The following is a 12,176-nucleotide window of genomic DNA, read 5'->3' as shown; positions in this document are numbered from 1 at the left end:
CAACTGGTGCAGATTTGTTACGTAAGGGAGCTAGGACCACAAAACGACTAAAATGATCCACACATACAAGGACATACACAGAGCCCTGTGTGCTACGAGGCAGTTGCAAAAGGTCTATAGCTACAGTCTGAAAAGGGCGAGAAGGAATAGGGTACTCTAAAATGGGAGCAGTGCTCGTAGAACCTTTGTTCTGGGCACAAGAACTACACCGGGCCACATGAGAGGCAATGTCTAGTCGCATTTTAGGCCAATAATACTTCTTCCGTGCCATAGCCAGAGTTTTGTCACGACCTGGGTGACCAGTCTGAGGGGCATCATGAGCAAGGGACAAAACAATGGGAACTAGATACTCAGGGATCACTAGCTGCGCCACATCCTGCTCAAACACTTCCATATTGCAAATGAGAACTTCGTCCTGTAGGGAAAATTGGTACAGAGGTACTGGTAAAGCTGGTAAGGTGGAATCATCACCAGACTCCAAAGCATAAATGACAGCAGACCAGACAGGGTCTTCACGCTGAGCTTTTACCAGATCCTGCAGGGAAAAGTTATCAATCACGGTAACAGCAGCAACAGGGATATTCCGTGAAAGTGCATCAGCAACATGATTAGCTCGCCCGGGCAAATGCTTTAGGGTTGGATTGAATTCCTCAATCGTGAGGAACCATCTGGCTAGGCGACCTGACAGATTCTTTCCTTGAAAAAGCTGAGTGACAGCAGTGTGGTCCGTGTAGACTGTAATAGGATATTAAAAAATGATATCACGGAAGTGCTTTATCGCCCACACCACAGCCAGGTCCTCTAATTGAGTTACTGAGTAACGGGACTCAGGGTTGTTAAGACTGCTTCTAGCATATGCTATAACATGAGGTATAAATCCTTCTACTTTTTGCATAAGTACAGCTCCAATACCTGTACCAGAAGCATCCGTACAAATAGTAAAGGGGATACTATAATCAGGGAAAGCCAATACAGGTGCTTCAGTAAGAGCAAGCTTCAAAGAATCAAAACTTGTCTGATGGACATCACGCCACTGGAAGGAAGAGTCCTTGTTGAGACGGCGAGTGAGAGGGGAAGCAATTGAGGCAAAGTCTTTAATGAATGCACGATAGTAACCTGCAAGTCCAAGGAAGGACCGTACATTTTCAACCGACTTCGGTACAGGGAAGTCTCTGACTGCCTTGATCTTTTCACCAGTGGTATGGATACCATGTTTGTCTATAACATGACCTAGAAACTGGATACTAGCTTTGAAAAAGGAACACTTGGGTAAGTTGAGTTTTAATCCAGCTTCAGCAAACCGTTGCAAAACCATGGACAACTTAGAAAAGTGGCTCTCCACATCTTTGGAAACAAGAATCAAATCATCCAGGTAAACAAAAAGTCTATTCCCAATTAAGCCATGAAAAATGGAGTTAACTAAACGCTGGCAAGTCAAAGGAGCATTCCGCAAACCCATGGGGCAACGAAGCCATTCATAGTGCCCATTGGGAGTCGAGAAGGCCGTGATCTTACGAGACTTCTCCTCCAGGGGTATCTGCCAAAAACCTGCTTTTAAATCTAAGGTGGTGAACACTGTATTACCATTGCCAATGGACTGAAGAAGCTCGCTTAAGATAGGCAGAGGATAATGATCAGGAAGAGTGACCTCATTGACTTTCCTATAATCAACCACAGGACGAAAAGATCCATCCTTCTTAGGCACCAGGAGAAGAGGCGAATTCCACTCGGAGTGGGACTCCTGTATAACACCTTCACTCAACAAATCGTCAACCAAGGACTGGGCTATAAGCCGACGAGAGTGAGGCAACCTGTAAGAGGGGACGTAAACAGGACGAGTGCCTGGCTGAAGGTCAATTCTATGAACCACACGATCCGTAACCCCTAACGGATCACCTGGTAAAGCCAAAGCCTGACGGTAGGTAACTAGCAGGTCAAAGGAGACGAGGCGTCTCTTTAGGAAAATCAGTTTTGCCTACAAATGTGGCGAGCTCAGAAGCTACGCGAGCAGGGTCACGTGTTGGAGGAGACTGTAGAACAGAAGCTACTATAATAGGCGAATCTTGGAAAGCAGCAACGCGTACTACCTCAAAGGAGCCTAAGTGGACTGCCAGGAGAGCGAGAGATAGGAGCACCCGTGGACATTGGTTACCATCGCCGTGGTAACGTGATCCTCACGAATAGTGGAGAGAGTTCCTTCTAGGGCAAGCCGACGAATACGAATAGAGTCAGGCAAAGAGAGAACGTCAGACCCAATTGGGGCACCTGAGACGCGCACTGGAACGCGAACAGAACTTGAAGGTTCAATAAGATGCTCTCCTACAACAACAGCAGCACAATGAGTAACAGGGGCAGAGCGCTGAGAAATTGGGACAGGCACATGTGCGACTGATCAAGCACAGAAGAATCACAAACAGAAACTGGCCTATTCGAAGCAGAGATATCAAATTTGCAGAAAGTCACTACACGGCGACTAGGAGAAATATCTATGGCTATGAGCTGTAAGAGCATCAATACCCAGGAGGCAATCACACTCAAGGGCAATGCCAGAGACAACAGCAAAAGTGGACATTGAATACTGTAGCATACGAGGAAAAATGTAAAGGAAGACAAACTGATCCTAGAACAAGCAAGGGAGAGCCTTGCAAAGAATGCAAATTATTACAAAAGGGAGATAGAGGGAGAATATACAATTCTGCAAGGCAAAGTAAGCCTTTCTACTTAACAGACTACATTCTGCACCAGTATCTACAGTGACTGACAGAGGCGTATCCCTAGTAAAAAATTGAAAGGTAAGTAATTGAGAAGATTCAACAGCCACAAAAGGAATTATTTGCGACCGAACATTGCTGGTCAACTCTTGGGGTTGGGAAACATGCGCTGGGGAAAATGGGATTGACGATGCTGGTGAGAAGTCTCATCCCTAAGTTTCAAAACCTTGAAACATTGATCAGTCGAATGTTTACACTGATACGAGAGTATCAGCTAGTTTTGAAGCACCAATGGAACGCACCACCCACCAAGAGTATCTGCGAAACAGTTGAAGGGAAGTTAGACCTAAAGGTGTCATAATCATAGTTCAGAAGTTTAGGATCTAAACACGAAGCCGAGAGGAGTTCGGCAGCAAACGAATGTGGCACAATCTGGGAACCTTCACAAAGGATATCATATTCTCAAGGCCCCTCGTCCGAAACGTTTGCGATGCTGTACAATAGCATCTTCACAATTGTCTTATGAACTCAGATTTCCAGCCTCTGTATGAGGGTCTAATCCCTGAAAAAGAGCACCACAGTTGGGTTTTGATGCTAAGTAATGTTAACCCTATTACACCATTGGCTCAGCGATGAGCCTTACCGTACTTGAGAAAACGATAGGCCGCGGATTAGTAGACATGGTGAGGAGTGATAACTTTGTCCCAACTTCTTAAAATCATATGAAAATCACTAACACCATACAAGATACAACACTCGTAACGTAAAGCATGAATATCAAATGTAAAAAAAAATATAGTGAATCCACAAACGGACACATGAACATAATTTACGAGAAACACAAGCATTGACAACTACCAATGCCATACATAGACCACTACAGGAAGAAAATTATATTACCGACCCGTAATGAAACACACACGAATCCAATCCGCCAAGGCGACGAAGGTTCGTCCGGGTAACATTAAGGGACGGCGAACCGATCCCACCACACAAAAATTGTTGGTATAATTCAATACAAACATGAGAAATTGTGTAATGCATAACAAACCCAATAAGCATTGGGCGAAAAACAGAGAACCAATGCAATACATCTATAATCAATAATGTAATAATAACTAAGTACATACATATACGTAAATGAAACAACGCGTCGCCAAGCGGACGACAAGTCATACATTCAAAATATAAGCATAACAATACAAACATATAGACATTGGAAATAACAGAACTCCAATGCTATACATACATCAATAATGTAATAATACGTATCCTACATATAAGTAAATAAACACGCGTCCCGCCAAGCGACGAAAGTTCAACATTCAAAGTAAAGCCACGCCAATTGACGTCACGGTTTTCGCGAGCATGTGAAGCGTGCACTTAAACATCCGGATCTTGCACAGATTTTAAAACGTGTCTGGGCTTCTCCTGAGGCAAATCAACTGTCTAATTCCACCATCCAGGCGCAATTTCCCGGGCGCTGATGGGTATCCCACCGGAGTCAATTAATCAGGTACAGGCGACGATGATTGTCCAAATATAGCAGAAAGAAAAAATCAATCACTTTCTGCCGGGCAATATCGGCCTTGCGCCGAAATACAACCAAAGGACATAGTGTCCACGCAGAGCACTATACGCTGTCTATAAATAATGTAAGTTCACTGGAAAATAACTGTGCTGTAACGAACAAAAAAATGGGGAGAAAACACAATACGAGCCACCAACCGATACACACACGTACGCCGGACAATTCAAAGTCACTAATTGTACTAGTCTTTGTAATAAATTGAGTCTCACTAGAAAAGTTTACCTGCTGCCACCAAATGGTTCTGGGGCGTGGCTAAAGAAACTCAGGGAGGCACAGTTCAAATTCAAAGAATTGGAAAAATTGTAAATATATGGCACGGACACAATGGTACAAGCGTGCAGTAGGCCTGAACAGTGATTCGTCGACTGACGCCAACGTTCCCGCTAAAAACTACCCACCGAAGCCAAGACCTTGCGCGCATTTGCCCCACAAAAAATAATAGATACTCACAGAGAAATTTATACAACATTATACATCACACATAAATAAATAATAAGAATAATAACCTTACAGATACAAGATAATGGAACATAAACACACCGAGTGCCAACGTACACCCCATCCATTCAATCGCGAAATATATCGGATTCCCCGGTTTCCAGTCTTTTCTACTCCCAACAGTGGTCTTTTTCTACGTGATTGGACAAAGATTGTGTATTACATTTTTACCACTGTAAAATATATATATGATAGATATATGGATACTAGTATTTATATATATATAATATACTACATATATATGTAGAGTATATAGATAGTTATTATACCTATAATGTATAATACTATACTATACGTATAATATATTATATACTAATTATATATATTATCATTAATATATATATGACAGAAGGGAGTTGGGAAATGGTGGTGGAGAGGTATATCGCCAAAAAAGTAGGAGTATTACTACTTAACCGTTTTGTCCTTCAAAGAGGTTCCTCAGCGTGTACCACTAAGAAAAATAATCCACAGCTTATATACCTTTCACTTTCCTTACCCGCCCCCGTATTCCTACCCATATCTCCGCTCTTTTCCTTTCGTTCCGCTTCATCTCAAACAAAAGTCGCTAAGTCAACTTTGATAATTTTAATATATCCTTTTCTATGATTATTACATGGGCTTTGATACATGTTACTGCTGCTTCGATTATCTTATTCTTTTTCGTTTTTCTTAGTCTTTATGTGGAGCACCCTCTGTATTCCCCTCCCCAGTCAGAAAGGTGGTCCGAAATTAGTCTATATGAAAACCACGTAGAGGAATTTGATATTCGGTGAGCCTTTACGTCATGTCCTTGTGTTCATATGAGCATTTTATTTTTTTTTTTTCCCCTGCCAGTTTTCCCCCAAAATAACCCTCTGACGGGACTCCGCTTTCTTTACAAGGAATTCTATAAATAAGGCCTGTCCTCAGTATCCATAAGTACTCATTTATTTTTTTTAATTATGTTTATGTTAGTTATGCTGCTACTCCTGTGCCATATGCATTTCTCAACCCTGCCGTTGGTGAGCCACACCTGATCCGATGAGTTTAGAGTTGGGGACCGGACCAAAAAAAAATAAATAAATAAATAAATAAAATAAATAAACTATATATAAACCGCTTGGTCACCTTTGGTTAATCACATATATGGGCTTACTCTGGTTCTTTTTGTTATTCCTAAAGCTTTCTTTCCTTTTAGTCTATGTAAGAGAGTCCCTTGGTGTGTAAGTTTCCTAAAAGTGTTAAAACAATGTGTTCAATTTCACCTTGAGAGAAATTGCCTCACTGCACACCCCAGTATGTCTTCTCAACAAAGAACCCGATAATTTGAGAGCATACCGGGTGTAAAAGTCGGAGGTCTTAAAAGACATTATATACAAGGAAGAACGTTACACATGGCATGAACCCACAAGACAAAATTAGCATTGATTATATACTACAAAAAACACGACAGTCTCTAGCCTATAGCATAGTAGAATAAACCTTACACAATTATAACAAAACCCTGAAACACAGCGAACGTGGTATACCAATCAATCCACCCTGCCCCCGAAGAAGGTTGTAATGCTCTTTCTTCTTCCTCAAACCATGAATTATAGAGGTGGGACCTACTACTTACACACTTAGGCAGAGAGGCTCCAACAATACATGCCGCGTGAGACTGGTAGCTTAGCATACGAAAACACATGAAATGTAATACCACATCACAGAAATTCCCTGTGACTACGCAAACATGTGCAAACGAACAGATCGTAAGAGTTTTACAAAAGACTTATGCGTAAAAGTTACTTGGCTAGCTCATAATTTGATTACATAAAGATACACGAAAAGATCATGATCAAGAAAGGAATACGGCCAACGGCGATACCATTTTCAACCAAATTGTTTTACGAGCTTGTTTGGAAGATATTTTCAGAAGGTTGGAGTTGGGTAAGAGAAAGGTTATGAAGATTAATGGCAACATTATTTGAACCATCTGAGAAAGCCTAACAACACAAAAAAATTAAAAATTTTTCCAAACGGGAAAAAGAGGAGATATCTCAGTGTCATATTGGGCAAAACTTATACCATAATATATATTTATATATTTTGCAGTGGGATGTAGTTGGTATTTTTTGAGATCTTTTCTGTTTCATGTAATTTATAGCAGTAACTTTCGCATAAGTCTTTTGTAAAACTCTTACGATCTGTTCGTTTGCACCATGTTTCCGTAGTCAAGGGAATTTCTGTTGTGGTATTAATTCATGTGTTTTCGTATGCTACCATCACGGGCATGGATTGTGAGCCTCCTGCTAAGTGAAGTAGTGGTAACACCAATATAATTCATGTTGAGGAGAAGCTTACAACCTTCTTCGGGGCAGGAATATTGGTATACCACGTTCGCTTGTTTCAGGGTTTTGTTATAATTTGTAAGGTTATTCTTCATGAATAGGCTAGAGACTGTCGTGTTTTTGTAGTATATAATCAATGCTAATTTGTCTTGTGGGTTAATGCCTGTAACGTTCCTTGTATTAATGTCTTTTAAGACCCTCACTGTACACCCGGTATGCTCTCAAATAGGTTTCTTTGTGAGAACATACTGGGTGTGCAGTGAGGAATTTCTCCAAGGTGAAATTGAACACATTTTAACACTTTTAGGAAACTTACACAAGGACTCTTACATAGACTAAAAGGAAAAGCTTTAGGAATAACAAAAAGAACCAGAGAAGACCATATATGTGATAACAAAGGTGACAGCGGTTTATTTATTTATTTATTTATTTTTTATTTTATCTTTTTTTGTCCGTCCCCAACTCTAAACAACGGACAGGTGCTCACCAAGGCAGGGTTAAGAATTGCATATGACACAGTGACCAGAATAAATGACAAAAAAAAAATAATAATAAAAAAAAAAAAAAAATGAGTACCATATAGGTACTAAGGACTGCCTGAATTATAAAATTCCTTATAAAAATTGTCCCATCAGTTATTTTGGGGAAACTGGCAGGAAAAAAAAAAAAAAAAATGCTATATGAACACAAGAATGACGTAAAGGCTCACCGAATATCAAATTCTCTAGTGGTTCATATAGATAATTTCGGCCACCTTTCTGACTGGGGAAATACAGAGGTGCTCCACAAAAGACTAAGAAAACGAAAAAGAAAAATAATCGAAGCAGCGTACATCGTATCAAAGCCATGTAATAATCATAGAAAAGGATTTATTAAATTATCAAAGTTGACTAGCGACTTTGTTTGAGATGAAGCGGAACGAAGGAAGAGCGGAGATATGGGAGGAACGGGGTAAGGAAAGTGAAGTATATAAGCTGTGGATATTTTTCTTAGTGTACACGTTGAGGAAGTCCTCTTAAGGACAAAACGTTAGTAGTAAAACTCCTACTTTTTTGGCGTATACCTCACCACCATTTCCACTCATTCTGTCATATATATTAAATATATATATATATATATATATATATATATATATATATAAATATGTATACGTATATATATATATATACATATATGTATATATATATATATATATATATATTTCGTGTGTGTGTGTATATATATATATATATATATATATATATATATATATATTTTACAGTGAAAAATGTAATCACACATTTGTCAATCACGTAGAAACCACTGTTGGAGTAGAAAAGACTGGAAACGGGGAATCTATATATTTCGATTGCATGTGTTGGCACGGTGTGTTTATGTTCATTAACTTGTATTGTAAGGTTATATTCTATTTATAGTGTGATATGATGTATAAATTTCTGTAGTATTTATTAATTTTAGCAAATGCCGCAAGGCTTGGCGTGGGTAGTTTTTAGCGGGAACGTCGGCGTCAGTCGACGAATGACGTTCACGCCTATTGCACGCTTGTCCATTGTGTCGTGCCATATATGATATTTTTTCTCCAATTCTTTAAATTTGAACTGTGCCTCCTGAGTTTCTTTAGCCACCCAGAACATTTGGTGGCATCGTAAACTTTTCTAGTGACTCAATTTATTACAAAGACTAGTACAATTAGTGACTTTGAATTGCCGGCTAGTGTGTGTATCGGTTGGTGGCTCGTATTGTGTTTTCTCCCCATTTTTTTCGTTACAGCTCAGTTATTTTCAGTGACCTTACATATTTATAGACATTATAGTGCTCTGGACACTATGTCTTTGGTTGTATTTCGGCGCAGGCCGTATGCCGGCAAGTGATTTTTTTCTTCCCTGCTATATTTGGACATCATCGTCGCCTGTCCTGATTATTGCTCCGTGGGTACCCTCAGCGGAAATTGCGCCTGGATGGTGAATTAGACAGTTTATTTGCTCCAGGAGAAGCCAAAGTTAAATCTGTGAAGACCGGTTAAGTGACGCTTCCCTGCTCGAAACCGTGACGTCATTGGCGTGGCTTTACTTTGAATGTTGAACTTTCGTCGCTTGGCGACGCGTGTTTATTTACTTATATGTAGTTACGTATTATTACATTATTGATTTATGTATAGCATTGGTTCTGTTTTCCAATGCTTATGTTTGTATTGTATGCTTTATTTTGAATGTTGAATTGTCGTCGCTTGGCGACGCGTGTTTATTTACGTATATGTACTTACGTATTATTACATTATTGATTTATGTATTGCATTGGTTCTGTTTTCCAATGCTTATGTTTGTATGCATTACACAATTTATGTTTGTATGAATTATATAAATTTTTGTGGTGACGTTCGCGTCCCTTAATGTTACCCCGGACGACCTTCGTCGCCTGCGACGTGTGTGTTTCATTACGGTCGTAATATAATTTTCTTCCTAGTGGTCTATGTATGGCATTGGTAGTGTCAATGCTTGTGTTTCTGTAAATTATGTCATTGTCCGTGTGATTCACTATATTATTTTTTTTTACATTATTTCATGCTTACGTTAGAGTGTTGTATTTGTTTGGTGTTAGTATTTTCATATGATTTTAAGAAGTGGGACAAAGTTATCTCCCACCATGTCTAAATCGAGGCCTTCGTTTCTCAGTCCGGTAAGCTCATCTGAGCCAATGGGTAATAGGGTAACATTACTGCATCAAAACCCAACTGTGGTGCCTTTTTCAGGGATAGACCCTCATTATAGGGCGGCTGAGTTCATAAGACAATGTGAAGATGCTATTGTACAGTCAAACGTTTCGACGGGGCCTGAGAAGATATCCTTTGTGAGGTTCCAGATTGTGCCACATTCGTTTGCTGCCGAACTCCTCTCGGCTTCGTGTTTAGATCCTAAACTTCTGAACTATGATTATGACACCTTTAGGTCTAACTTCCTTCAACTGTTCGCCGATACTCTTGGTGGTGGTGCGTTCCATTGGTGTTTCAAACTAGCTGATACTCTCGTATCCCGACTGGGTACCCTCGATTATCGCCGTGCGCAAGCTCAGGCCAGTATCCTTTCTGTTGAGGCTTTCGAGTCATTGTCCCAGTCGGACTGGGTAGAGAAAGGTAACATTTCTGTAGATAGATTTCGTCTTATTATTGAGTTTCTCTTGTACATCCTTTTTTTTTTGTGCCTTCTGAGAGACGAGCAGCATCTTCTCTCAAGTATAAGCCTGATGAAACTCTATTGTCTTTTGCATCACAACTTTCTCGTAAACTGGGAGAAGTCCTATCTAGTTCTTTGTGTATTAGCAATGCTCATCAACAGGGTCATGTCCCTTGTTCTCCTCAACTCTCTCAGCCTACAGTTTTTACTCCTAGTTCCCCTCAATCTAGAGTTACACCCCCTCCCCTGTTGTGTACTTTTTGTAACAGGTCTGGTCATTTTTCCTCGCATGCTACAGTATTCAATGTCACTTTTGCTGTTGTCTCTGGCATTGCCCTTGAGTGTGATTGCCTCCTGGGTATTGATGCTCTTACAGCTCATAGCATAGATATTTCTCCTAGTCGCCGTGTAGTGACTTTCTGCAAATTTGATATCTCTGCTTCGAATAGGCCAGTTTCTGTTTGTGATTCTTCTGTGCTTGATCAGTCCGCACATGTGCCTGTCCCAATTTCTCAGCACTCTGCCCCTGTTACTCATTGTGCTGCTGTTGTTGTAGGAGAGCATCTTATTGAACCTTCAAGTTCTGTTCGAGTTCCAGTGCGCGTCTCAGGTGCCCCAATTGGGTCTGACGTTCTCTCTTTGCCTGACTCTATTCGTATTCGTCGGCTTGCCCTAGAAGGAACTCTCTCCACTATTCGTGAGGATCACGTTACCACGGCGATGGTAACCAATGTCACGGGTGCTCCTATCTCTCTCTCTCCTGGCAGTCACTTAGGCTCCTTTGAGGTGGTACGCGTTGCTGCTTTCCAAGATTCGCCTATTATAGTAGCTTCTGTTCTACAGTCTCCTCCAACACGTGACCCTGCTCGCGTAGCTTCTGAGCTCGCCACATTTGTAGGCGAAACTGATTTTCCTAAAGAGACGCCTCGTCTCCTTGACCTGCTAGTTACCTACCGTCAGGCTTTGGCTTTACCAGGTGATCCGTTAGGGGTTACGGATCGTGTGGTTCATAGAATTGACCTTCAGCCAGGCACTCGTCCTGTTTACGTCCCCTCTTACAGGTTGCCTCACTCTCGTCGGCTTATAGCCCAGTCCTTGGTTGACGATTTGTTGAGTGAAGGTGTTGTACAGGAGTCCCACTCCGAGTGGAATTCGCCTCTTCTCCTGGTGCCTAAGAAGGATGGATCTTTTCGTCCTGTGGTTGATTATAGGAAAGTCAATGAGGTCACTCTTCCTGATCATTATCCTCTGCCTATCTTAAGCGAGCTTCTTCAGTCCATTGGCAATGGTAATACAGTGTTCACCACTTTAGATTTAAAAGCAGGTTTTTGGCAGATACCCCTGGAGGAGAAGTCTCGTAAGATCACGGCCTTCTCGACTCCCAATGGGCACTATGAATGGCTTCGTTGCCCCATGGGTTTGCGGAATGCTCCTTTGACTTGCCAGCGTTTAGTTAACTCTATATTTCATGGCTTAATTAGGAATGGACTTTTGGTTTACCTGGATGATTTGATTCTTGTTTCCAAAGATGTGGAGAGCCACTTTTCTAAGTTGTCCATGGTTTTGCAACGGTTTGCTGAAGCTGGGTTAAAACTCAACTTACCCAAGTGTTCCTTTTTCAAAGCTAGTATCCAGTTTCTAGGTCATGTTGTAGACAAACATGGTATCCATACCACTGGTGAAAAGATCAAGGCAGTCAGAGACTTCCCTGTACCGAAGTCGGTTGAAAATGTACGGTCCTTCCTTGGACTTGCAGGATACTATCGTGCATTTATTAAAGACTTTGCTTTAATTGCTTCCCCTCTCACTCGCCTTCTCAAGAAGGACTCTTCCTTCCAGTGGCGTGATGTCCATCAGACAAGTTTTGATTCTTTGAAGCTTGCTCTTACCGAAGAAC

This window comes from Oratosquilla oratoria, chromosome 26 (genome assembly GCF_046742065.1).
Source record: "Oratosquilla oratoria isolate Oo_2021 chromosome 26, ASM4674206v1, whole genome shotgun sequence".
Taxonomy (NCBI): domain Eukaryota; kingdom Metazoa; phylum Arthropoda; class Malacostraca; order Stomatopoda; family Squillidae; genus Oratosquilla; species Oratosquilla oratoria.
This window is presented reverse-complemented; position numbering follows the sequence as displayed.